The sequence below is a fragment of the Oncorhynchus masou genome, chromosome 15 (assembly GCF_036934945.1).
Source record: "Oncorhynchus masou masou isolate Uvic2021 chromosome 15, UVic_Omas_1.1, whole genome shotgun sequence".
Classification (NCBI taxonomy): domain Eukaryota; kingdom Metazoa; phylum Chordata; class Actinopteri; order Salmoniformes; family Salmonidae; genus Oncorhynchus; species Oncorhynchus masou.
Genome location: NC_088226.1, coordinates 51,535,992 through 51,563,166, shown reverse-complemented (window position 1 = coordinate 51,563,166; position 27,175 = coordinate 51,535,992). Strand labels below are relative to the sequence as shown.

Below are 27,175 nucleotides of genomic sequence, written 5' to 3'. Positions count from 1 at the left end.
GCATTAAGGAGATAGATTGGGGGTCAGGCCCTGCGATAGACTGGCGTCCTTTCCAAGGGGTGTACTTGTACATCACACTACAGAAACAGGAAGTCGGCTCGCACAAACCAAGACTCGTGCAAGGCAATTCACTACCATGATTACGGATAATCCTGAATGAATTGTGCATAATGATAAGTGACAAAAGTTACAGACACACCATTATCATACCCCCAAGATATGCTATCCTCTCACCATAACAATATCAGGGGAGGTTAGCATTTTGGAGGGGTATGATATTTGTGCATTTGTAACTTTCTCAGTCAACATTATTCAGGATTCATTTAGGATTATCCATAATCATGGTAGCATTCACATTAATGGTGTCAGATTACAATTATTATTTTATTATTTATTTTTTTCAAGTTAGTTAACAACAAATTCTTATTTTCAATGACAGCCTAGGAACAGTGGGTTAACTACCTTGTTCAGGGGCAGAACGACAGATTTTTTACCTTGTCAGCTCAGGGATTCGATCATGCAATCTTTCGGTCTAAGTTTAATGCTCTAACCACTAGGTTACCTACTGCTATGTAAACTGATTTAATAGCTATTTGACAGAATTTGTAAATCAAATCTATCCACCATTTGTACTTTGTGCTCACAGTCAAATCCAAAGTGAAAATTGAATGTTTTAGAAGACATCTATTAATTTTACCTTTATTTAACCAGGCAAGTCAGTTAAGAACAAATTCTTATTTTCAATGATGGCCTAGGAACAGTGGGTTAACTGCCTGTTCAGGGGCAGAAAGACAGATTTGTACCTTGTCAGCTCAGGGGTTTGAACTTACAACCTTCTGGTTGCTAGTCCACCACTCTAACCATTAGGCTACCCTGTAGAAAGCAAACAGTTACACTATATTTACCACCTCACAACGGTATATTGAGTATAGACCACCATTCTAAACATGATATCTGTTATGTTTCAAAGAAAAGGGATATAAAACATGATCTTTGAACCTTATCTACATCAAGACAAATAGCCTATTGTTCATCATCCAATGGCAAATATTCAATAATACCAGTCACTGACATGCTAAAACTTACCAAAAACATTGCTATCTAATGTTGCAGGATACTTGATGTGTGAAACTGCTCGATACAAAAATATACATCAGAGCATCATTTAATGTCAAAATGTTCTGTTCATGTATACACAGATGCAAAAGCCAACTCAATATGTAAACAAACCCAAAACAGACAAATACTTCTAACAGGAAGGAGAGCATATCAGTCTTGGATCATTCCCTGAGGTTGCAGAAAGTTGGAGAGAGCCGGACTGATCGAGAAATTTATATAATTGAGTCCGACTTCTTCCACTACCCACCTCTCCATCCTTCTGGACACAGCCTTGGACCTACCGCACACATCCACAACAACAACTAGCACTCCCCAAAATAAATCTCCACTTGACGCACCACTGTCTGCAGTAGAACATCTGGATAACTTTCACAGAGCCAACCTTGTGCCAACCTGCCTAATAGCCTAGTCAATTATAAAAGGAACATGTACTGGCTTAATCGTTAATGGTGCCATCTGGATAATGGCGATTTCAGAGAAGACTTCTTATCTGGTCATGTGGGGATTTTCCGTTCTACCAGACTCTATAGCAATGGAGTATAATCGAAAGAGAAACTGTTTTTCATTTTTAATGATGTTCCTATTTCACTCCTCAACTAGTATATTTGCTTCTGTGTGCGTACAAGAGGCCCTGCTTAATCTTAATTTCTATGCAAAATAAACTCCTTTTGGGGAGCTAGCAAACTCTGCAAATTAAATGGCTCATTTTCTTTAATGTTTTTGAACAAATATTTGTTTTGCTGTGTGTTCCTTTCAATACAACTCAGTACTTGTTTTGCCAAGGACTTTAGTACAGATTTGCAGTTGGAGACTTCTCTGTAGAAATTATTAATCACTATTTTATAAAACAATAGAACTTCATGGTGTAAATATCATGTCTAGGGTGTTTTTGTCATCCAAAGCCTTCTAGCACCCAAGGTTGTACTGTAGCATTTTAAAACTCAATCCCCTTCAGCAAATAGCAAGAGCATAAATTCCTTCACTGCAGGTGATGGTTTAACAAATGTAATTCAACGGAGCTCAGGGGCAAAGGTACAGGGTTATTTATCGAGGCCTGGAAGGGACGACGCGCTAGGATTGTGTCAACAACAGCCAGGCAGGAGCAGAAGAGAGAGAAAAAGAAGGTTCTTGAAAGCATGGGGAATTAGGGATGGGGAGGGGGTGGTAGCGGAGCTGATAGATTGAAAAACACATTCACTTAGCGTTTGGCATACTGCTCACAAATCCAGCTTGGCATGAAGGACAATTTGGAACTCAGAGGAGCCGCATTCTAAATCAAGGACACTGGAGAGTAAGTGGGAAGGGGCAAGGGGATAGCTTCGGTGGGAGAGCTCACCACATTTACTCATCCTGCAGATCTCCCTCTACATTGGCAGAATCTACTGTACAGTAGATCTCATCTCATGTTCTACTTTTTCATTTGCAAATAAAGATGACTGTGACAGGACATAAGGCCAAAGTCCCCAGAATGTGAATGCCTGTCACACCCTGACCTTAGTATTCTTTGTTTTCCTTGTTATTTTGGTTAGGTAGGGTGTGACATGGGTGATGTATGTGTTTTTGTCTTGTCTAGGGGTTTTGTATGTTTATGGGGCTGTTTCCTTTCTAGGTAAATTGTATGTCTATGGTTGCCTAGATTGGTTCTCAATTAGAGGCAGCTGTCTATCGTTGTCTCTGATTGGGAACCATATTTAGGCAGCCATATTCTGTGGGTACTTTGTGGGTGATTATCTATGTCTATGTTAGTTGCTTGTGTCAGCACAGTTGTCTTATTATAGCTTCAAGGTCGTTATTCGTTTATTGTCTTGGTTCAGTTTACTTCATGTTGTTTCTTCAATAAAGAAGAATGTATACTAACCACTCTGCGTTTTGGTCCTCACCTTCTACTCCATACGACAATCGTGACATTGCCTTAGTTACCAAAGAACATTTAAAATAGCAAAGCTGCAGCATCTAGTTCAGGAGCATAATATGCTTCATGAGTCATGACATATAGTCAAGACCCTTTCATCTTATTTGGCTCTTTTCCTTTGAAACTAGCTCACTATTCTGAGAAACCAAGTTCATAATATCACAAGCCTGTTGTGTGAGTCGTTGCAATGTAATGAGTACAGTGCAATACAGTACATATCCCATGATGACTACAATGATTAAGTACCATACATGACTGCAATATTGACCTGGCTTCTCGAAAGGGGAATTCAAAGACAAAACAGCAAGTAGAACAATGGTCAAGGGTGGCACACAGCTCAAATAACCTCTCACTCAACACGTACCCAATCATAACCATGGCAGAGAGCCGTCCCCATGAGCCGAAAACAAATGTGTGTTTGATTTGTTATCATTTGTAAGGGAAGGGGTTAAAGAAATAAGCACCCACACTAATGGCGCCCTGACAAATGGAGACCGGGGTATATGAACCATGAAATGAACACTCTGGCAATTTGAAGGCATGAGTCTTTCAGCACCATGGTCAGCAACAAAGTGCCCTCAACACCTCACTGCTTGAACAATGGTATTCACAAGGCTAGACAGAGCCACAGTGAAACAGAGAAAAGGAGAGACAGAGATTGTTGGGAGAGGGATTGAGGGAGAAAGTAAAGGAGAAAAGGAGATAAAAAAGAGGACACAATAGCTTAAATAGGGATATTATGGAGCAAATAAGTGTTGTACTTTGAGTTGTTATGTCTGATTTTCATCATCTGCAATACTAAAACATCGAGTAAAGGTTGATGGTAAGCTAAATCAAAAGTTTATTCCATATAATAAATGAAAAGAGTTGCATAAAGACCAGCATCTGGAGTAGGCCTATAGGAAAGAGAGGATAAGGTTGATGGTCGTGTATGCTAGCCTGTTTCCTGAGTTGGAAGTAACTGTAAACCAGCTTCCACATAAAGTGAGCCAAAGTAAGAGGTATGCAAAATGCAAAGCCCAGATGAAGTTAGCAAATAACTTCCACCAAACCCGGCTGTTTGATTGCCATTTTCCCACATTAATTGCTGTTGTGGTTCAGTATAGCCATTAACCAGTAAATAAGCCATTAACAATGCTGCCTGCCTGTGTGCCCTGAGTCAGGACCTTTATTTCTCTCTAAGAAATTGAAGAATGAGCCCCACAGGCATGGCTGCTAAGGTTAATGTAGTTTGTGTTGATGACGGGCTTAGCAACAACAACTCTCCAACTGAAACTGTTGTTAAAAATAGGCTCCAGCCAGTCTGCAAGGCCCATCTGTCTACTAGATACCATGCAATTACTTATCCATAACATTTTGATAGCAATCATTTCAATTGACATTTTGTTGCTTGATTTTATAATGATGAAAATCCATCTTGCTTGGAATATTTTAATATCTATGTATTGCTTCTCGGCTTACTAAAGTAAAGACGTGAGATTCTGCAAACCGTCTAGAAAGAGGCCTATATTTGCTGTTGTATCATTCCTCATGCACATCTCCAGTACCTTTGGACAAGTGAAATACGTTTTTTAGCTGGAATTGCAGAACACGAAAGCCTAATAATTTCAACTTGACAGAGCATCAACATTTGGGGTAAGATACTGTAGAAGGGAGAATTTGTTTGTTTTCTGTATATTTCAAGAAGAACAAAACAAACAGCATTACCAATTCCTCTCCATACATTAGAAAACGTTGATGAAATAACCATATCAGATTGAGACAGCAGAGACAATCCTGAGCAGATATACCTGTCCAGTGTCATGCCCTCTGTCTGCCACTCCTGTCTACTCAGTGAGATGATGACACCTGGCAGTCCACCAGTGTGTCTCCATAACACCAGCACTCCATCATCTACTCTTTTAGGGCTTTGCTTTTTCTCTTATACTGCTTTTACATAGGAATTACGGTATTCAGTCTGTAAAGACAATTGGGCTGTGTTTATATGACCCCTTACAAACAGGCCCATTTTTACCACATTGTTGCCTGCATACACCTTTTATACCTCCCGTGTGCATACAGGCATGCCGGGGAAGAGTGGTAGTAGCAGTGGAGTAAAGTAATATTACTTTAAAAATACAATTTAAGTAGTTTTGGTGTATCTGTACTTTTTTTTACTATTCATATTTTTCACAACTTTTACTCCGCTATATTCCTAAAGAAAATAATGTACTTTTTACTCCACACGTGTTCCCTGACACCCAAAAGTACTCATTACATTTTGAATGCTTAGCAGGACAGGAAAATGGTCCAATTTACGCACTTATCAAGAGAACATCCCTGGTCATTCCAACTGCCTCTGATCTGGCAGACTCACTAAATGCTTTGTTTGTAAATGATGTCTGAGTGTTGGAGTGTGCCCCTGGCAATCCGTACATTGAAAAGTAAAATAGAATAATTGTGTGGTTTGGTTTGCTTAAAAGGAATTTTAAATGATTTATACTTTTATTTCGACTTTTGATACTTACATATATTTTACAAATTACATTTACTTTTGATACTTAAGTATATTTCAAACAAAATACTTTTAGACTTTTACTCTGGATGTCAGAAGGTGAATTCACCAATTTGTAAGTCGCTCTGGATAAGAGCGTCTGCTAAATGACTTAAATGTAAATGTACTCAAGTAGTATTTTACTGGGTAACTTTCAATTTTACTTGAGTCATTTTCTATTTAGGTATCTTTACGTTTATTCAAATAAAACAATTGGGTACTTTTTCCACCACTGGGTAGTAGTGGTGTACAGGTGTGGGTGGGTGTCTATTATAAAGCTGCAATATGTAACTTTTTTGGCGACCCGACCAAATTTACATATAAATGTAGGTTATGGATCATTAAAAGCAAGTCTCAGAAGCAGTACTGTAGATACAGTGGGGCAAAAAAGTATTTAGTCAGCCACCAATTGTGCAAGTTCTCCCACTTACAAAGATGAGAGAGGCCTGTAATTTTCATCATATGTACACTTCAACTATGACAGACAAAATTAGAAAAAAAAATCCAGAAAATCACATTGTAGGATTTTTAATGAATTTATTTGCAAATTATGGTGGAAAATAAGTATTTGGTCAATAACAAAAGTTTATCTCAATACTTTGTTATATACCCTTTGTTGGCAATGACAGAGGTCAAACGTTTTCTGTAAGTCTTCACAAGGTTTTCACACACTGTTTAATTAGGCTATGTTATGTTCCTGTGCAGCCATGGCTGCACCATCCAAATGAAATCAAGTTAGTTATTTTGTTCATTAAACAGACAAGACACACCTACATGTTCATAGTCAACACACATCCATTTCATAGTAAGAATATAATAGAATATAACAAAATAAAATAAAAACAAATATTTTTCCCACACAACTTGTGTCACGGGAATGTGTGCAACCTCAGTAATATAAAAAAAATATATTATCAAAATATATAAAAAATATTTTGAAACAGAGCCCAAGCCCATGCTTTTTTGATCCAAGTTTCATCTCTTTCCTACCGTCACCCCACTTTGTTAGGGAGCAGGTGGAGGGTCTTCATGATACAGATTTTAAAAAAATAGCAATCCTATTTTCAAAAGCATGTGAGTCTCAAACAAAATCACATTGATTGATTATCAGACAAGTCAGCGAAGTCACAGGCTTTTGGTCAGGAGTAGGCCTGGGCTACTAAGCGACTATGAGTGAAGGGCAAAATATACCACTTGTGAACTACATAGTTTAACATGGCAAAATGTTTTAATAAATGAGCCAACTAAACAAAATGATGATGGGCAGCACTCATCTTATCTTAGCTAACATTTCCCCAGCCTGATTGTAGCCTAACCAATATCCAAATGGAGATTCAGGGAAAACTAAAATCGGACATTTATTGATTTATCAAGACGAGTCACCACACGTGTCTCAAAACAGAGTGATGGCTCTGTCCCAATCTAAACGGTACTGAAATTATAATCTAGGTGACCACACGCGGTACGCTATTGCTTCAAATGTATTACAAGGATTGGATGACTTTGGGAGTTTCAGTAAGCAACAATTCGACACGTGCCTTTAATTGCATTAGCCTACTTTGTTCCAATATTTTCGTCATTCAGTGATATTTATGCCCACAGCTGCCTAATTATTTATGGATCCATCCAGTTGTGGTTACATCCAGCATGGTTTGTGGTGGGCAATGCGGAGAGATTGGCGAAGTGACATGCCGAGGATGGTTAACAGGTGCTGCCTAGCAACCATCAAGAGTTTAAAAGTGTAGTGCGTGCCAAAACCGCCTTGGCATTAAAGGTTACATTTCATACTAAGCCGTAGGCAGAACTTCGTTAGAAGGAAATAAAAGTTTGGGCTATGATATCGGCAATACCTTCACATTTAAAGAAAAGGCGTAAAAAAGATGGTGGTACGATAAAGTTGGCTGGAAAATGCCTTAGTATGAAAGGGATGTATGTGTCCTGCTGACCTGTAAAACAGCTCTGATTTTGGGCTTGTTCAAGAAGGACAAGGATTTATTATGCACTTGTTACAGGCAAACTGAGAACACACTTTTCTCCAAAGTGAGTCACAGAGTCTAATACAGAATGTTCTGGCTGTAGAGATGGTGTGGTGTCAGAGTATATACAGATGTCTCAAAAGGGCCACCTCTCAAAACATGACAACATTCAAGTATGATGCTCAGATTTACATTTGGAATGGGAAATGGTGTCATTCTAATGGGGGTGTAATTAAAAGCTGCATCTCATCAACTACAGAAGGAGATGAAAGTCCTTTGTCCTCTCTCTCCGAGCCTGTGAATACAGTGAGTATAAAATCATTCTTAATTACACATTTGTCACATGAAAAGCATTCAGCCTACTTTTTATGTGTTCTAATAGCACTCCAGCTGATTTATTCAGCAAAACCCACATTCCAACTGCTCATTATATTCCAAACTTTTTCTTTCTTCACTTTTATGTATGTCTTTTCCACTTAAATTTTCCTTTCTTTTCCAGTCCTCAGCATTTCACGCTTTTCTACTGAGTAGCGTCATGTATTCACTGCCAGCCAGTGGTAGTCCTTTGGGAGAAATAGTTTGACAGCATTGATAGCCTGTCAGATGTATGTTGGCCAACACTGATAGGACATTTAAAAGAAGGGAAACACTCTTTTCATGTTATTTATGTCCACTTTAGAGTACAGTCGTGGCCAAAAGTTTTGAGAATGACACAAATATTAATTCTCACAAAGTCTGCTGCCTCAGAGTCTTCAGATATTCTTGTCAGATGTTACTATGGAATACTGAAGTATAATTACAAGCATTTCACAAGTGTCAAACCCTTTTATTGACAATTACATGAAGTTGATAAAAAAGAGTCAATATTTGCAGTGTTGACCCTTCCTTATCAAGACCTCTGCAATCCGCCCTGGTAAGCTGTCAATTAACTTCTGGGCCACATCCTGACTGATGGCAGCCCATTCTTGCATAATCAATGCTTGGAGTTTGTCAGAATTTGTGGGGTTTTGTTTGTCCACCCGCCTCTTGAGGATTGACCACAAGTTCTCAATGGGATTAAGGTCTGGGGAGTTTTCTGGCCATGGACCCAAAATATTGATGTTTTGTTCCCCGAGCTTTGCCTTATGGCAAGGTGCTCCATCATGCTGGAAAAGGCATTGTTTGTCACCAAACTGTTTCTGGATGGTTGGAAGAAGTTGCTCTCGGAGGATGTGTTGGTACCATTCTTTATTCATGGCTGTGTTCTTAGGCAAAATTGTGAGTGAGCCCACTCCCTTGGCTGAGAAGCAACCCTACACATGAATGGTCTCAGGATGCTTAACTGTTGGCATGACACAGGACTGATGGTAGAGCTCACCTTGTCTTCTCCGGACAAGCTTTTTTCCAGATGCCCCAAACAATCGGAAAGGGGATTCATCAGAGAAAATGACTTTACCCCAGTCCTCAGCAGTTCAATCCCTGTACCTTTCGCAGAATATCAGTCTGTCCCTGATGTTTTTCCTGGAGAGAAGTGGCTTCTTTGCTGCCCTTCTTGACACCAGGCCATCCTCCAAAAGCTTTCACCTCACTATGAGTGCAGATGCACTCACACCTGCCTGCTGCCATTCCTGAGCAAGCTCTGTACTGGTGGTGCCCCGAACCCTCAGCTGAATCAACTATAGGAGATGGTCCTAGCGCTTGCTGGACTTTCTTGGGCACCCTAAAGCCTTCTTCACAACAATTGAACCGCACTCCTTGAAGTTCTTGATGATCCGATAAATGGTTGATTTAGGTGCAAACTTACTGGCAGCAATATCCTTGCCTGCGAAGCCCTTTTTGTGCAAAGCAATGATGATGGCACGTGTTTTCTTGCAGGTGCCCATGGTTGACAGAGGAATAACAATGATTCCAAGCACTATCCTCCTTTTGAAGCTTCCAGTCTGCTATTCAAACTCAATAAGCATGACAGAGTGATCTCCAGCCTTGTCCTCGTCAACACTCACACCTGTGTTAACGAGAGAATCACTAACATGATGTCAACTGGTCCTTTTGTGGCAGGGCTGAAATGCAGTGGAAATGTTTTTGGTGAATTCAGTTCATTTGCATTGCAAAGAGGGACATTGCAATTAATTGCAATTCATCTTATCACTCTTCAAAACATTCTGGAGGATATGCAAATTGCCATCATACAAACTGAGGCAGTAGACTTTGTGAAAATTCTCACAACTTTGGGCCACGACTGTATGTGCAGCTGTCCAAAATACATATGAAATTGATTCCATTTAAATCAGTCAGATAATCAGATAATAATATCTCACACTATTTTCCAATGAAAGCATAATGGTTGACATTCAGCAATGTAATTAATGCAACATTGATCTTATATTAAATCAGGAGAGTTCCATCATTTAACCATGCAGACAATTAGGAAATTATTATTGAAATTATTATTATTTCAATCCCAATCTATAGTTATATTTATGTTGAATCACAATTATTGTATGAACTTTAATTACATATTGTTTATGCAATTAAACTGACAACAATTGTGACCCAATTCAAGAAGCTAGGCGTATGTTACACGTCACAACTTCACAGGAGAGGCATTTTATTATTATGTGTTTTTTTTGGCAGAAATGCATTTTGGAACATGTGAACTTTCATGTATCTTAATAACAAACGTGTATGCCATCTATAAATATGAATAAACATTTAAAATGATGAGTTGGATTAGCCAAGGAACAATACATGAACCTTCCCGCTAGCCATGATTGGCTGGACATGCTGAGAGATGAGTTCGAATTGGTCTTCCATGTAGCATGCTTCTATCTTACAACATGAGCTGCTCAGTATGTGTGGATAATACCTTCTACTGCAGCTTTTTTTTAAAGATATCATGAAGAACTGAAAAAGTGTTGCATTGCTGCCCTGAAGTTAATAGCGCTATCGGCAAAGATCAGTGGGAGAAAGTTGTGAAGGGCAACTTTCTAGAGGACGATTGTGACATGCTGACTCAAATGATGAGGAAAACCCTGATTTATGTCACGACTCCGACCGAAGGACACTCCCCTTCCCGTTCGGGTGGCGCTCGACGTTCGTCGTCGCCGGCCTACTAGCTGCCACTGATTATTTCCTCCCCCTCCTTATGTGTTTATTGAGTGCACCTGTTTTGAGTTAGGTAGTTAGTAGTAAGGCTTTATTAGTCAGCCGGCCCACCTGGTTCCTTGTGCGGGATTAATTATTGTGACCGTCTGTTTGGTGTACTTGTGTGCACGTCTATGGGTTTTGTGTTTTCCCATTTTGTGTTTTTTTTCTGGACAGTTTAAGTCCCCCTGTTTGGGGCATTTGTTTGTTCATTACACCCTGTGTTTTCGTGGGGGTTGGCTTATGTTCTCCGTTTGTATGTGCATTAAAATAGCACTCCCCTGAACTCTCTGCTTCATGCGCCTGACTCCTCACCCACTACACTCAAACCGTTACAATTTAGGTAAAAACATTTTCATTGAACCAGACATTGTAGAGTCTTCTGATTACCATGATGGGGGAATAAATGGCGATCAACAGTGTTGTTGTCACGGAAGAAGTTGACCAACTTTTGAAATCCGTGGAATGCCCGGTGGAAGCAGAGAGATTATTGCCAAATGCAGAGAGAGTTGAAAACAGTCAATCACGGACTACAAGAAGAAAACCAGCCCAGTCACGGACCAGGATGTCTTGCTCCCAGGCAGACTAAATAACTTTTTTGCCCGCTTTGAGGACAATACAGTGCCACTGACACGGCCTGCAACGAAAACATGCGGTCTCTCCTTCACTGCAGCCGAGGTGAGTAAAACATTTAAATGTGTTAACCCTCGCAAGGCTGCAGGCCCAGACCGCATCCCCAGCCGCGCCCTCAGAGCATGCGCAGACCAGCTGGCAAGTGCTTTGAGAGACTAGTCAAGGACCATATCACCTCCACCCTACCTGACACCCTAGACCCACCCCAATTTGCTTACCACCCAAATAGGTCCACAGACGATGCAATCTCAACCACACTGCACACTGCCCTAACCCATCTGGACAAGAGGAATACCTATGTGAGAATGCTGTTCATCGACTACAGCTCGGCATTTAACACCATAGTACCCTCCAAACTCGTCATCAAGCTCGAGACCCTGGGTCTCGACCCCGCCCTGTGCAACTGGGTACTGGACTTCCTGACGGGCCGCCCCCAGGTGGTGAGGGTAGGCAACAACATCTCCACCCCGCTGATCCTCAACACTGGGGCCCCACGAGGGTGCGTTCTGAGCCCTCTCCTGTACTCCCTGTTCACCCACGACTGCGCGGCCACGCACGCCTCCAACTCAATCATCAAGTTTGCGGACGACACATCAGTGGTAGGCTTGATTACCAACAACGACGAGACTGCCTACAGGGAGGAGGTGAGGGCCCTCAGAGTGTGGTGTCAGGAAAATAACCTCACACTCAACGTCAACAAAACAAAGGAGATGATTGTGGACATCAGGAAACAGCAGAGGGAACACCCCCCTATCCACATCGATGGAACAGTAGTGGAGAGGGTAGTAAGTTTTAAGTTCCTCGGCATACACATCACAGACAAACTGAATTGGTCCACTCACACAGACAGCATCGTGAAGAAGGCGCAGCAGCGCCTCTTCAACCTCAGGAGGCTTGAGAAATTCGGCTTGTCACCAAAAGCACTCACAAACTTCTACAGATGCACAATCGAGAGCATCCTGGCGGGCTGTATCACCGCCTGGTACGGCAACTGCTCCGCCCTCAACCGTAAGGCTCTCCAGAGGGTAGTGAGGTCTGCACAATGCATCACCGGGGGCAAACTACCTGCCCTCTAGGACACCTACACCACCCGATGTTACAGGAAGGCCATAAAGATCATCAAGGACAACACCCACCCGAGCCACTGCCTGTTCACCCCGCTATCATCCAGAAGGCGAGGTCAGTACAGGTGCATCAAAGCTGGGACCGAGAGACTGAAAAACAGCTTCTATGTCAAGGCCATCAGACTGTTAAACAGCAACCACTAACATTGAGTGGCTGCTGCCAACACACTAACTCAACTCCAGCCACTTTATTAATGGGAATTGATGGGAAATGATGTAAAATATATCACTAGCCACTTTAAACAATGCTACCTAATATAATGTTTACATACCCTACATTATTCATCTCATATGTATACGTATATACTGTACTCTATATCATCTACTGCATCCTTATGTAATACATGTATCACTAGCCACTTTAACTATGCCACTATGTTTACATACTCATCTCATATGTATATACTGTACTCGATACCATCTACTGTATCTTGCCTATGCTGCTCTGTACCATCACTCATTCATATATCTTTATGTACATATTCTTTATCCCCTTACACTGTGTATAAGAAATTAGTTTTGGAATTGTTAGTTAGATTACTTGTTGGTTATTACTGCATTGTCGGAACTAGAAGCACAAGAATTTCGCTACACTCGCATTAACATCCGCTAACCATGTGTATGTGACAAATAAAATTTGATTTGATTTGAAAAGAGAACACACAGAAGGCCGTTGTTAAAACACCTGTCTCCGGATTACATCTTCAAACTAAGGGTAACCATGGCATCCATCACAGAGGGATAAGTGTTCGTCAATGAATACGTGTAAGAGTCTAGCTACATTTCAGATATCATACGTTTCTAATTTAGTCAGAAAGTTGTTTTCATTGCAAGTTAAAGCGTACTGTTAGCTAGCTAGCTAACGTTAGCTGGTTGGCTTGCTAGCTAACGTTATGTGTGTGATCTTTGTAGTAATATTATTTGTATCTCAGAAATACATTGCTAGTTATAGCCTAATGTTAGCTAGCTAGCTAACATTGAACCTAGTTGGTTAGCTTTTGCTTATTGCAGATTCATGCATTGTGCATGGTCGTATGAGTTGGGATTAGCTAGATAACTACATGTCTAAACAAAATACTCCACTATGCAAGTAACAATTTTACTGTAGCGTTTACACCTTCTGCATCCTGTGCATGTGACAAATAAACTTTTATTTTATTTTATACAGTGTGTTTACTAGAGACGGTAATGGGAAGAACAACATTACTTGCACCAAAATCAGATTACGATATAGGCCAAGAACTAGATAAAGTATATTTTGACTACTATTTTTTGCTACTACTTTCCCCACTTTTAGTCTTAATATCTTTGGTTGCTTACAACACTACCATATTCATTCTGTTTAGCACATGGCCTCACATGTGAATCATTAAAGAGATGGGTGGGGCTAAGTCTTAATAGGTTAAGAGGGTGTGAACAATGCTGAATGGGTGTAGACATCAAGAGCTCTGAACCAAAACATTCACTGGCCATTTTCTCAAAAGTGGGGATTCAACTTCATGAACTTTCAAAGCAGAATTACTTTCCTACTGTTCCTCAACTGCATTGTATGATATACCATGTTTTCTAGCGCTGAAAAAAAAACATAGAAAATGTGCTACATAGTACTGAATCCTGGGTGTTGGTCACAATTCTGTGAGATCAAGTAAAGACTTGCGAGGTGTGATCAACTGGTAAATATTAATTGAGCTATTCCAAAGACAAAGGACTGTAATAATGTCATATCCAGGGTTACAATAAAATATTAACTTAAATACCATTTTCTACTGCATGTGAAAAGTGCAGATCTCAAGACTCTTTTGATGACTTAAAAATAATGTATGTTATGAAAAACAATAAATACAGTTCTGTATTGACAATAGGTGTTGTCTCATCCTCTTTCTAATGTTCACCTTTTTTCTTTAACACTCTTAGCCTACTATGATAACAATGAGTCAACTCTTGACTCAGTTAGGAAGTTGCACAGGTCCATTGGCTCCCTCGAGAAACTAAATATCTACACCTGAAAGACAAACAACATCTGTTTACTCCCAGCAAACAATCTCTGGTGAAGCTGTGGTGGAAATATCACACACAGGATATACAAGCAGTGGGTTTTTAAAGTGTCTATCACACTGGGATTAACAGGTTAAGAAACAGAAATACCTTTTTTACACAAGTATTCATACCCTTTGCTATGAAAGTCGAAATCGAGCTCAGGTGCATCCATCCTGATTCCATTGACCATCCTTGAGATGTTTCTACAATTTGATTGGAGTCCACCTGTAGTATATTCAACTGATTGGTCATGATTTGGAAAGGCACGCACCTGTCTATATAAGGTCCCACTGTTGACAGTACATGTCAGAGCAAAAACCAAGCCATGAGGTTGAAGGAATTGTCCATAGAGCTCCGATACAGGATTGTTTCGAGATGCAGAATTGGGGAAGGGTACCAAAACATTTCTGCAGCATTAAAGGTCCCCAAGAACACAGTGGCCTCCATCAATCTTAAATGGAAGAAGTTTAGAACCACCAAGATGCTTCCTAGCGCTGGCCACCCGGCCAAACTGAGCAACTGGGAGAGAAGGGCCTTGTTCAGGGAGGTGACCAAGAACCCGATGGTCACTCTGACAGAGCTCCAGAGTTCCTCTGTGGAGATGGGAGTACCTTCCAGAAGGACAACCATCTCTGCAGCACTCCACCAATCAGGCCTTTATGGTAGAGTGGCTCGACGGAAGCCACTCCTCAGTAAAAAGCACATGACAGCCCGCTTGGAATTTGCCATAAGGCACCTAAAGGACTCTCAGACCATAAGAAACCAGATTCTCTGGTCTGATGAAACCAAGATTGAACTCTTAGGCCTGAAAGCCAAGTGTCCCGTCTGGAGGAAACAAGGCAGCGCCCATCACCTGGCCAATACCATCCCTACGGTGAAGAATGGTGGTGGCAGCATCATGCTGCGGGGATGTTTTTCAGCGGCAGAGACTGGGAGACTAGTCAGGATCGAGGGAAAGATAAGCGGAGCAAAGTACAGAAAGATCCTTGATGATAACCTACTCCAGAGCACTCAGGACCTCAGACGTTCCAACCCTAAGCACACAGCCAAGACAATGCAGGCATGGCTTCCGAACAAGTCTCTGAATGTCCTTGAGGGGCCCAGCCAGAGCCCGGACTTGAACCCGGTCAAACATCTCTGAAGAAACCTGAAAATTGCTGTGCAGGGACGCTCCCCATCAACATTCCAGAGCTTGAGAGGATCTGCAGAGAAGAATGGGAGAAACTCCCCCAAACATGTTTTTCATCTAAATGGATGATATTTGGATGAAACCAGTTCAAAGTAGGGTGACCCAAGTATGAAAAATGACTGTATCTGGTACATTGATCAAGTTTGATCGGAATGTTACCCCCCCCCCCCTTGTGTCAAACACTTGGATTCAGGAGGCAGGCATTATCAAGGATATACTTCCGGCTTCATGCAACATCACATAAAGTCTTATTATTATTTCAGTTTCCATATCCGTTGTCTTTCCACTATCATCAAGCTTGGTTGAGAGAATGCCAAGAATGTGCCAAGCTGTCATCAATGCAAAGGGTGGCTACTTTGAAGAATCTAAAATATATTTTGATTTGTTTAACACTTTTGGTTACTACATGATTCTATATGTGTTATTTCATAGTTTTGATGTCTTCACTATTATTGTACAATATGGAAAATAGTAAAATAAAGAAAAACAATTGTAGGTGTGTACAAACTTTGACTGGTAATGTACATACAAAAACATAGATATTGAAACAAAAAAATGAAAATCTATCTGCAATAGAGCATGCTGAGAAATATGATAATGATGGGTGTGGTTTTGGTTTAACACTGGTTATTAACACCAACACTGGGGTTATCTTACACAAATGGGTGTTCATTTAACACCTGAATCAACACTAGAAATGGTACACTGAAAAATCAACACTAGGTAACACTGGCCAAATTGGTGTGCAGGCATCATAGAGGCGGATGTGGAAAAAAAGGACAAATGAGAAATCCCCCAGGGTTCTGGTCTGCACTGAATCACCACAGTGTGAATAAGTGTAGCTTTGTTTCATTGACATCCTGCCTCTCTGGATCTAACTGCAGCCATGACAGGAAGAAAACACAATGTCAATGCCCCGGCTCTGATTTATGGAACTGCAGAGTTCAGGCGGCACCGACCCCAAGGTGCTGCTGGGAGATAAAATCCTGCATGGACCAATGGACATCACGGACGACCATCTCCACACTCCCCTCTCTTCTAGTCGAACCGCACGCTTCACCTCCAAGGCCAAAACATCATATAATGCCATAGCTAGCTGCGACACACCACCCTTTCACACCCCTAACCAACTAGCAACCACACACCTGATCTGTCAGGTTTAACAAAGCTGTAAATGTCATGAAACAATACTGATGAATTCACTTATTAAAACATTTCAAAATAGTTTTTATCCCCCTGAATATATCAATTGGACAACATAGATTAATACTAGCTTATCCTTCTTACAAAAGGTAAACTTAGCAAGGTAAACAAAGAGCAGATCAAATAATTAGTCCACTTTAATATAGATAAAATTACACGTTACTAATATCCACAATGCCTCTACCTAAAATAATTAGCCTATCTCAAAGCATTTAGGCACCATTTGGGAATTTGTAGCAGGAGCACCTAAACTTGCCTCAGCATGGTTCAGTGTGAGAGCACAGTCAGAGCCCTATCAGAGCCCTATATTAAACTGCAGCCCATTGTGAGTGTGTATTATGCTGGGCCTCTACCCCACTGAGACCCCTCTGCAGTGCAGTGGCTCTCAATGGCTCTCCCAGCATGGGCTCCTCTTTTCTCCTCTCGTCTCCTGCAGCAGGGGAGTCAGATGCCCACGCTCATCCATCATGTTACCAGGCATACAGCCTGCCCGCCCCACCTTTATGACAACACGCAGCGAAAACAACCATATTGGCTTTACTTAACAACATTAGCCATGAACACAGATTGACAGCAACTCCCCACAGCCTCCTACATCAAATAATACAGAGCAAATAGCATTCAATACAGCCTGTCATCCAGGGAATTAGAGATTCAAAAACAATTTTAAAGTAATAAGTGAAAGCCACTGAATAGAATGAAAATGCAAATGTGGGCTGAGGACTCGCATGTTTCAAAACAACACAAACCTCCTGCCTGGCTTTTTTAAATGCACACAGTACATTAGGGGCATCGCACTGTTGTGAAAAAAAATTGTTTATCCTCTGTGGTCCCTCTAATATCTTACAAGAGGGTTGTTTTTTTTCCTAGAAGCGCTAATTTAGTTTTACGGTTGATTTGGTTACATGAATGATAATTACACCAACAACACAGAGATTTAATCAGCTATTCCATATGAGGCCTAGTCAATGCTTCAGTCTGCACTCCTACAGAGTGATGGTTCTGAGTATTTAGTATTTTATTTGCATCCCCATTATCTGTTGACAAGGCAGCAGCTACACTTCCTGGGTGACAAAACGGGGTAAAAACATGACATCAAACAAAACATTGTGCATTATACAAATTTACACTGCTCCATTATTACATTACAATGCTCAGAATAATGTGTGGGTGTATGTTTTAGAGAGTGTGTCTGAGAGAGAGAGAGAGAGAGAGAGAGTGTGTTTGAGAGAGAGAGAGAGAGAGAGAGAGAGAGAGAGAGAGAGAGAGTATGTGTGTGTGTGTTTCTCTGAAAAGCCCTATATGGATTAGCCATGCAATCCATGCTTCCAACAGGTTGCACAGCCAACTTGTTTGCATGCTTTGCCAAGGGGCCCTTTCATGCGGAATAGGTGGTTGGAGTTTGTTGGTCCCCAGTGTTGGTGAGTATACTTGTAGCTAGACCACAGACTGCTGGTTATGTATTTGGTTGTGTATATTTTGATAATCTTTATCACTATGATCGCTAGCTACCCCAACTAGCTTGCTAGCTAACCTAACCTCCAGCCTCACCTCTTGCCTGCTCACCAACAGTCGGGGAGAACAGAATTAGGTGGGTTTAGTCTGACCTGTTCAACATAGTATGTTTGTGTGTTAGACATCACCTATCCCTAACTGCCATTGGTAATAGACCAGTGACTGAATGTGTTCACAGATGCATGAGATGCAGAGAGGCATGGCACTCAATACATCTACTCAACACATCCACAATGAGGTGAATACTAATAATACAGTACAGCACACATGCCCAGTAATAGCAACACCCTTTTAAATTCCATGTGTCACCGATGAACTCTGCCTCAACTCTGCCTACTTCTACAGATGTACTGGAGATGCTTTTGCCAGACGGCAGACTCAGTCATTTGATGGGGAGACCATAATTGGGTAGGTTTTATCTGCCCTGTTCAAACTTCCACATAGTACCTGTTTGTGTGTCAGATATTACCTATCCTAATTGCCATTGGTAATAGAACAGTGACTACATGTGTACACTATCGTTCAAAAGTTTGGGGCCACATAGAAATGTCCTTGTTTTTGAAAGAAACTAACGATCTCATACAACGCTGTGTACTAATCCCTTCACTAACCAGAATAGAAAGAGGAGTGGGAGGCCCCGGTGCACATCTGAGCAAGAGAACAGGTATATTAGAGTGTCTAGTCTGAGAAACAAATGCCTCTCAAGTCCTCAACTGGCAGCTTCATTAAATAGTACCCGCAAAACACCAGTCTCAATGTCAACAGTCCAAATCAAATCAAATTTATTTGTCGCATACACATGGTTAGCAGATGTTAATGCGAGTGTAGCGAAATGCTTGTGCTTCTAGATCTGACAATGCAGTAATAACCAACAAGTAATCTAACTAACAATTACAAAACTACTGTCTTATACACAAGTGTAAGGGGATAAAGAATATGTACATAAAGATATATGAATGAGTGATGGTACAGAGCAGCATAGGCAAGATACAGTAGATGGTATCGAGTACAGTATATACATATGAGATGAGTATGTAAACAAAGTGGCATAGCTAAAGTGTCTAGTGATACAAGTATTGCATAAAGATGCAGTATATACGTATACATATGAAATGAATAATGTAGGGTATGTAAACATTATATTAGGTAGCATTGTTTAAAGTGGCTAGTGATATATTTTACATCATTTCCCATCAATTCCCATTATTAAAGTGGCTGGAGTTGAGTCAGTGTGTTGGCAGCAGCCACTCAATGTTAGTGGTGGCTGTTTAACAGTCTGATGGCCTTGAGATAGAAGCTGTTTTTCAGTCTCTCGGTCCCAGCTTTGATGCACCTGTACTGACCTCGCCTTCTGGATGATAGCGGGGTGAACAGGCAGTGGCTTGGGTGGTTGTTGTCCTTGATGATCTTTATGGCCTTCCGGTAACATTGGGTGGTGTAGGTGTCCTGGAGGGCAGGTAGTTTGCCCCCGGTGATGAGTTGTGCAGACCTCACTACCCTCTGGAGAGCCTTACGGTTGAGGGCGGAGCAGTTGCCATACCAGGCGGTGATACAGCCCGCCAGGATGCTCTCGATTGTGCATCTGTAGAAGTTTGTGAGTGCTTTTGGTGACAAGCCAAATTTCTTCAGCCTCCTGAGGTTGAAGAGGCGCTGCTGCGCCTTCTTCACGATGCTGTTTGTGTGGGTGGAACAATTCAGTTTGTCTGTGATGTGTATGCCGAGGAAATTAAAACTTACTACCCTCTCCACTACTGTTCCATCGATGTGGATAGGGGGGTGTTCCCTCTGCTGTTTCCTGAAGTCCACAATCATCTCCTTAGTTTTGTTGACGTTGAGTGTGAGGTTATTTTCCTGACACCACACTCCGAGGGCCCTCACCTCCTCCCTGTAGGCCGTCTCGTCGTTGTTGGTAATCAAGCCTACCACTGTTGTGTCGTCCGCAAACTTGATGATTGAGTTGGAGGCGTGCGTGGCCACGCAGTCGTGGGTGAACAGGGAGTACAGGAGAGGGCTCAGAACGCACCCTTGTGGGGCCACAGTGTTGAGGATCAGCGGGGTGGAGATGTTGTTGCCTACCCTCACCACCTGGGGGCGGCCCATCAGGAAGTCCAGTACCCAGTTGCACAGGGCGGGGTCCAGACCCAGGGTCTCGAGTGAAGAGGCAACTCCGGGATGCGGGCCTTCTAGGCAGAGTTGCAAGAAAAAAGCCATTTCTCAGACTTGCCAATAAAAAGAAAAGATGAAAATAGGCAAAATAACACAGACACTAGACAGAGGAACTCTGCCTAGAAGGCCAGCATCCCGCAGTACGAGATCTTCAGTTTCTTGGCAATTTCTCACATGGAATAGCCTTAATTTTTCCGAACAAGAATAGACTGACAAGTTTCAGAAGAAAGTTATTTGTTTCTGGCCATTTTGTGCCGGTAATAGAACCCACAAATGCTGATGCTCCAGATAGTCAACTTGTCTAAAGAAGAACAGTTTTATTGCTTCTTTAATCAGGACAACAGTTTTCAGCTGTGCTAACATAATTGCAAAAGGGTTTTCTAATTATCAATTAGCCTTTTAAAATGATAAACTTGGAGTAGCTAACACAACGTTCCATTGGAACACTGTACGCCTCTGTACACCTATGTAGATATTGATATTGTAGCCGTTTCCAGCTACAATAGTAATTTACAACATTAACAATGTCTACACTGTATTTCTGATCAATTTGATGTTATTTTAAATGGACAAAAAAATGTGCCTTTCTTTCAAAAACAAGGACATTTCTAAGTGAACCCAAACTTTTGAACGGTAGTGTATGTGTTCACAGAAACATGTATGGAGACTTGTAAGATGATGTGATGAAGTCCAGACTGACAGACAGGCTTGATATTGATGTCCTATGGGGGAGCGGCTTCTATGGAGGAACTTTGAATGTCTTTGAACCTCCGAGTTGGTTTAACATTGAGCCAGCTAGCTAGCTAGCTAACACGCTTGTGTGTGCAGAGCAGCACTAGAATAAATACAAATGTCTTACCTTTTTGTAGTTAAATAAATCGAACATGAAATGTGATAACTACAGTATCCTTAACTAGCACTGAAAAGGTAAATCCATTCTTCTCTAATTAAACAACTCTCCCTAATTTCTGAATTACGCCTGTAACGTCATCAGTAGGCACCTATGCTTCAGAGGGGAGGGACAGTTAGCCTACACACACACACACACACACACACACACACACACACACACACACACACACACACACACACACACACACACACACACACACACACACACACACACACACACACACACACACACACACACACACACACACATTGGCAAAGATTTCCAGCTGGCAGGCAGACGCTAGAATAAGTTGCTTAGTGACAGTGAGGGCTTTGCATAGGCGCTTTGTTGTAATTTTGATCATTTCAAGTCATCAGTTTCAAGTCAAAGTTGTGTACCGAGTCTTGAGGCTCTAAGTCCAAGTCAAGTTCCCAAGTCGAGTCTCAAGTCATCAAATGTGTCTCGAGTCCACACCTCTGCTAATCTTGCCAATGAAAAAGTCATTAAAGTAGTTGAGTTTAGCACTTAATAGCCAGCCATGATGAATCTGTGTTTAGATGATAATGCACTGAAGGCCTAGATACCAACTTCAAAGTGAAGGGTGAGCATATGAACAACTGAAACACTTATTCTAAGCATCTCTAGCTCTTCAACAGAATCTCCAGACAGTGAACAACAATAGTGTAGCTTAACTCAACACACTAAATGATAACTATCAGCATGACCCCCCCCCCCCCCCATTGGGTATAAGTTTACAGATATAACATCATGAGAACAATTTACACAGTAATTAGCCGCAATGAACAAACAGTGCAGCAAGAAGGAGGTCGTTAACTGATTGAATTAACCACATACTGTAAATAGAAACAAAAGCAGCATCAAAGCGGTACCACGATGCTGCTTAGTAGCTCCTTGATGTTTAATAAATAGAGGAAATGTGTGCTCCCAGGCCACTAGTTGGCATAATGAATGATTCTACTTCTAAACGCTGGCATTAAACCATTGGTGCTGTGATTGCACTCAGTCCTTTTACTATCTGGACACCAACGGGTTACAACAACAGACCGGCGACTGCTCACAAACTGCGAGGGAGCCAACACCAGGCCCCCTTTTTAAACAATAACCTAATTGCAACATTTATAACCCCAAATCTGGAATTTAATTTAGTCCAACTTAAGGCTGCGCTGGCATGAAAATACTATTTGATTAGAACAGCAGTTGTTTCATTTGTGGCGCAGCAGATTGCAGAGCATCTCTATCCGGTGCGCAATCTGTATTCATTACAATGTGAAAAGGATGATCCATGTCCTGACTCTGCACTGATAATTTCATGCAGATGCACAGGGCTCCAAATGGCCCCAGTGCTTCCTTTACAACGGCTATGCTAAGCTCCTCTCTGCCGCCTCACATGCTGGGCTCAGCAGTGCTGCTCAGACAATTTCAACCTTTTAGGAACTCAAAAGGCCTCATAGGCACATCCTCACCACCCATGGCAGGGAGTATCAAAAAGGTTCAGACATTAAAAGTTAAACTGTGAGATATTTAGCGATGTTAATGTAAATTGGCCTCTTGTGTCTGCCTGATATTTGTAGTAGCATTGCCACACAGATATAATCTTCCGCTTTCATGATTTCGGACGAGGACCAGTCTGTGACTGGATTTGGCAGTGATTCACAGCGTTACTCTGTTGATATCCATACAGTGCACAGACGCTGTCACGCCCTGGCCATAGAGAGGTTTGTATTCTCTATTTTGGTTAGGCCAGGGTGTGACTAGGGTGGTCATTCTAGTTTCTTTATTTCTACGTTGGTGTGGTTCCCAATCAGAGGCAGCTGTCTATTGGGGATCATAAATAAGTTGTCCTTTTTCGTTTGGGTTTTGTGGGTAGTTATTTTCTCTTTAGTGTCTGCACCTGACAGAACTGTTTTTTCATTTTTTTCTCTTTGTTATTTGTTCGGGTGTATTTTGATTAATAAAACATCATGAACACGTACCACGCTGCATTTTGGTCCATGCATTCCGACAAGAGCTGTGACAGAACTACCCACCACCAAAGGACCAAGCAGCGACAAGAGCCGTGACAAAACTACCCACCACCAAAGGACCAAGCAGCGACAAGAGCCGTGACAGAACTACCCACCACCAAAGGACCAAGCAGCGACAAGAGCTGTGACAGAACTACCCACCACCAAAGGACCAAGCAGCGACAAGAGCCGTGACAGAACTACCCACCACCAAAGGACCAAGCAGCGACAAGAGCCGTGACAGAACTACCCACCACCAAAGGACCAAGCAGCGACAAGAGCCGTGACAGAACTACCCACCACCAAAGGACCAAGCAGCGACAAGAGCCGTGACAGAACTACCCACCACCAAAGGACCAAGCAGCGACAAGAGCCGTGACAGAACTACACACCACCAAAGGACCAAGCAGCGACAAGAGCCGTGACAGAACTACCCACCACCAAAGGACCAAGCAGCAACAAGAGCCGTGACAGAACTACCCACCACCAAGACAAGAGGACCAAGCAGCGACAAGAGCCGTGACAGAACTACACACCACCAAAGGACCAAGCAGCGACAAGAGCCGTGACAGAACTACCCACCACCAAAGGACCAAGCAGCGACAAGAGCCGTGACAGAACTACCCACCACCAAAGGACCAAGCAGCGACAAGAGCCGTGACAGAACTACCCACCACCAAATGACCAAGCAGCGACAAGAGCCGTGACAGAACTACCCACCACCAAAGGACCAAGCAGCGACAAGAGCCATGACAGAACTACCCACCACCAAAGGACCAAGCCGCGACAAGAGCCGTGACAGAACTACCCACCACCAAAGGACCAAGCAGCGACAAGAGCCGTGACAGAACTACCCACCACCAAAGGACCAAGCAGCGACAAGAGCCGTGACAGAACTACACACCACCAAAGGACCAAGCAGCGACAAGAGCCGTGACAGAACTACCCACCACCAAAGGACCAAGCAGCGACAAGAGCCGTGACAGAACTACCCACCACCAAAGGAAAGCACCAAAGGACCAAAGGACCAAGCAGCGACAAGAGCCGTGACAGAACTACACACCACCAAAGGACCAAGCAGCGACAAGAGCCGTGACAGAACTACACACCACCAAAGGACCAAGCAGCGACAAGAGCCGTGACAGAACTACCCACCACCAAAGGACCAAGCAGCGACAAGAGCCGTGACAGACGCATACATTCCTGATGAACACAGGATACAGAGATGGGGTTCTATACTGTCAAATCCAAAGTAAGAACTGTTAACTGTTAATGAACAATTAACTGTTAACTGTTAATTAACTGTTAATGAACAATCCATAGTAATACTGTAAATACTGAGATCAATTATGTTATAGTGATCTGATTTCAAACACTGTATAGAAACAGAAGCATGCCTATTGCTAAATTGGCTTTATTCTACTGTCTGTTCTGTTGAAAAACATAACTCATATCAGAATGGATTTTACTAGGAGGCTTTGACTGAATAAAGCTATAAAATACAGTTACACATTCTGATGAGTCTTCATCAGAAGATAACCCATGGAAACATATTTAGCTATAATTAGAAAATCCAGTGTGTGCCCTCATATCCTTTTGTCTATGTCATTATGTCATTATCAGTCTTGACAAAGAATAAGATCCATTAGTTCCCCTTGGAGAGGAAGGTTACTTGATATCATGATAACTCTGAGTGCACTGGTTAATAACTTGTAGGCCTAGCTATGTCTTTCAAAATCACAATTTCCTCTTACTATGTCTCTACTAAGGTTTAAACCTATAATCCAACATGTTATATCAGGTGTAGGCCTATTTGTTCCCAAATCCCACTTTGCTGAATAATCCCTTTGGTAGACTACAAAAGCACACTCCTCTTCAATAGTGACTGGGAGAAAAACCTTGAAAGCATTCCCCACAGCAGAGCAGAGGCACAGGAAATATAAATGGCTATGCTGTTCCCAAAGCAAAGGAAGAAGGGAAAAGCCAAAGAATAAAAAACAGGGACTCTGCCTTTGCAGTCTTTTTAGCATTGCAGAGTAAACAGAGGATGAGACCTGTTGCTGAGTGGGGGTGCCAGTGTGGGGAGACCTGATAAACTGCTTGTCTAATCCAGGAGCACAACGCAGTAAACCCTCCCGCAGGCAGGCCCCACATCGAGCTGCCGCCGGCCATGATTACACTCATCTGCCAGTATTCATGGGGGAGCCAGCCATCCCCATCAGCAGTGAAGGACATCAGGCAACAGAGGATAGGAGGGGTTAAACAGCCACATCCAGACATGGACCAAGGCTTCCTTTCTCAGGGTGTCAGGTCAAACCCATCATCACAGATTTTTTTTAAACTATATGCAGCATTCAAGTGGTCCAGGAGCCCGGCTCTGGCAAGCACTGATATTACACAGCACAACAACCATTGGCTTCCCAGAAAAGCCTCTGTTTCAAGTTTCAAGATCACATGCACAAGTACTGTCAAATCAAATGTTATTTGTCACATGCGCCGAATATAACAGATGTAGGTAGACCTTACTGTGAAATGCTTACTTACAAGCCCTTAACCAACAATGTAGAACTTTTGAAAGATTAAGTAAAAAAATATTTGTAAAAACAAATGAAAAAATTAACGAAAGAAAGAAAAAAAGTAACCCAATAAAATAACAATAACGAATCTATATACATGGGGTACCAGTACAGAGTCAGTGTGTGGGTTAGAGGTTTGCCAAGATGATTGAGGTAATATGTACATGTAGGTAGGGGTAAAGTGAATATGCATAGATAATAAACAGTGAGTAGCAGCAGCGTAAAAAAGGTGTTCAATAGAAATAGCCTGGGTAGCCACTCGATTAATCGTTTAGCAATCTAATGGCTTGGGGGAAGAAGCTGTTAAGGAGCTTTTTGGATCTAGACCTGGTTCTCCAGTACCGCTTGCCCTGCGGTAGCAGAAAGAACATTCTATGGCTAGGTTGGCTGGAATCTTTGACAATTTTTAGGGCCTTCCTCTGACACCGCCTGGTATAGAGTTCCTAGATGGCAGGAAGCTTGGCCCCAGTGAAATGCCTTTCTTGCAAGCTGTTCTATTTGTGGGTGAGGGAAATACACTAAGTATATCAAATATTAGGAACACCTTATTAATATTATTTGTAGTATTGCCCTCAGAACAGCCTCAAGTCGTTGGGGCATGAACTCTACAAGGTGTCGAAAGTGTTCTACAGGGATGCTGGACCATGTTGACTCCAATGCTTCCCACAGTTGTGTCAAGGTGGCTGGATGTCCTTTGGGTGGTGAACCATTCTTGATACACACAGGAAACTGTTGAACGTGAAAAACCCAGCAGCGTTGCAGTTCTTGACACAAACAGGTGTGCATGGCACCAACTACCATACCCCGATCAAAGGCACTTCAACATTTTGTCTTGCCCATTCACCCACTGAATGGCACACATACCTAATCCATGTCTCAGTTGTCTCAAGGCTTAAAAAATCCTTCTTTAACCTGTCGCCTCCCCTTCATCTTCACTGATTGAAGTGCATTTAACAACTGACATCAATAAGGGACCATAGCTTTCACCTGGATTCATCTGGTCAGTCTCTGACATGGAAAGAGCAGGTGTTCTTAATGTTTTGTATACTCAGTGTGTATGTATGTATGTATATATTATATATAAACAGGCAAATTCTCATAACTAGATTTCCCTCCCTCCCTCCTCGGCGAAAAAAAAGGGACTCTAAACTAC

At 42.0% G+C, this 27,175-nt stretch overlaps 1 protein-coding gene across 1 annotated transcript in view; it reads right to left on the bottom strand.

The window, feature by feature from the left end:
- The window catches only part of LOC135556419 (cytosolic carboxypeptidase 6-like), a 466,431-nt gene that overhangs the window by 399,237 nt on the left and 40,019 nt on the right, over positions 1-27,175 (bottom strand). The window lies entirely within an intron of this gene.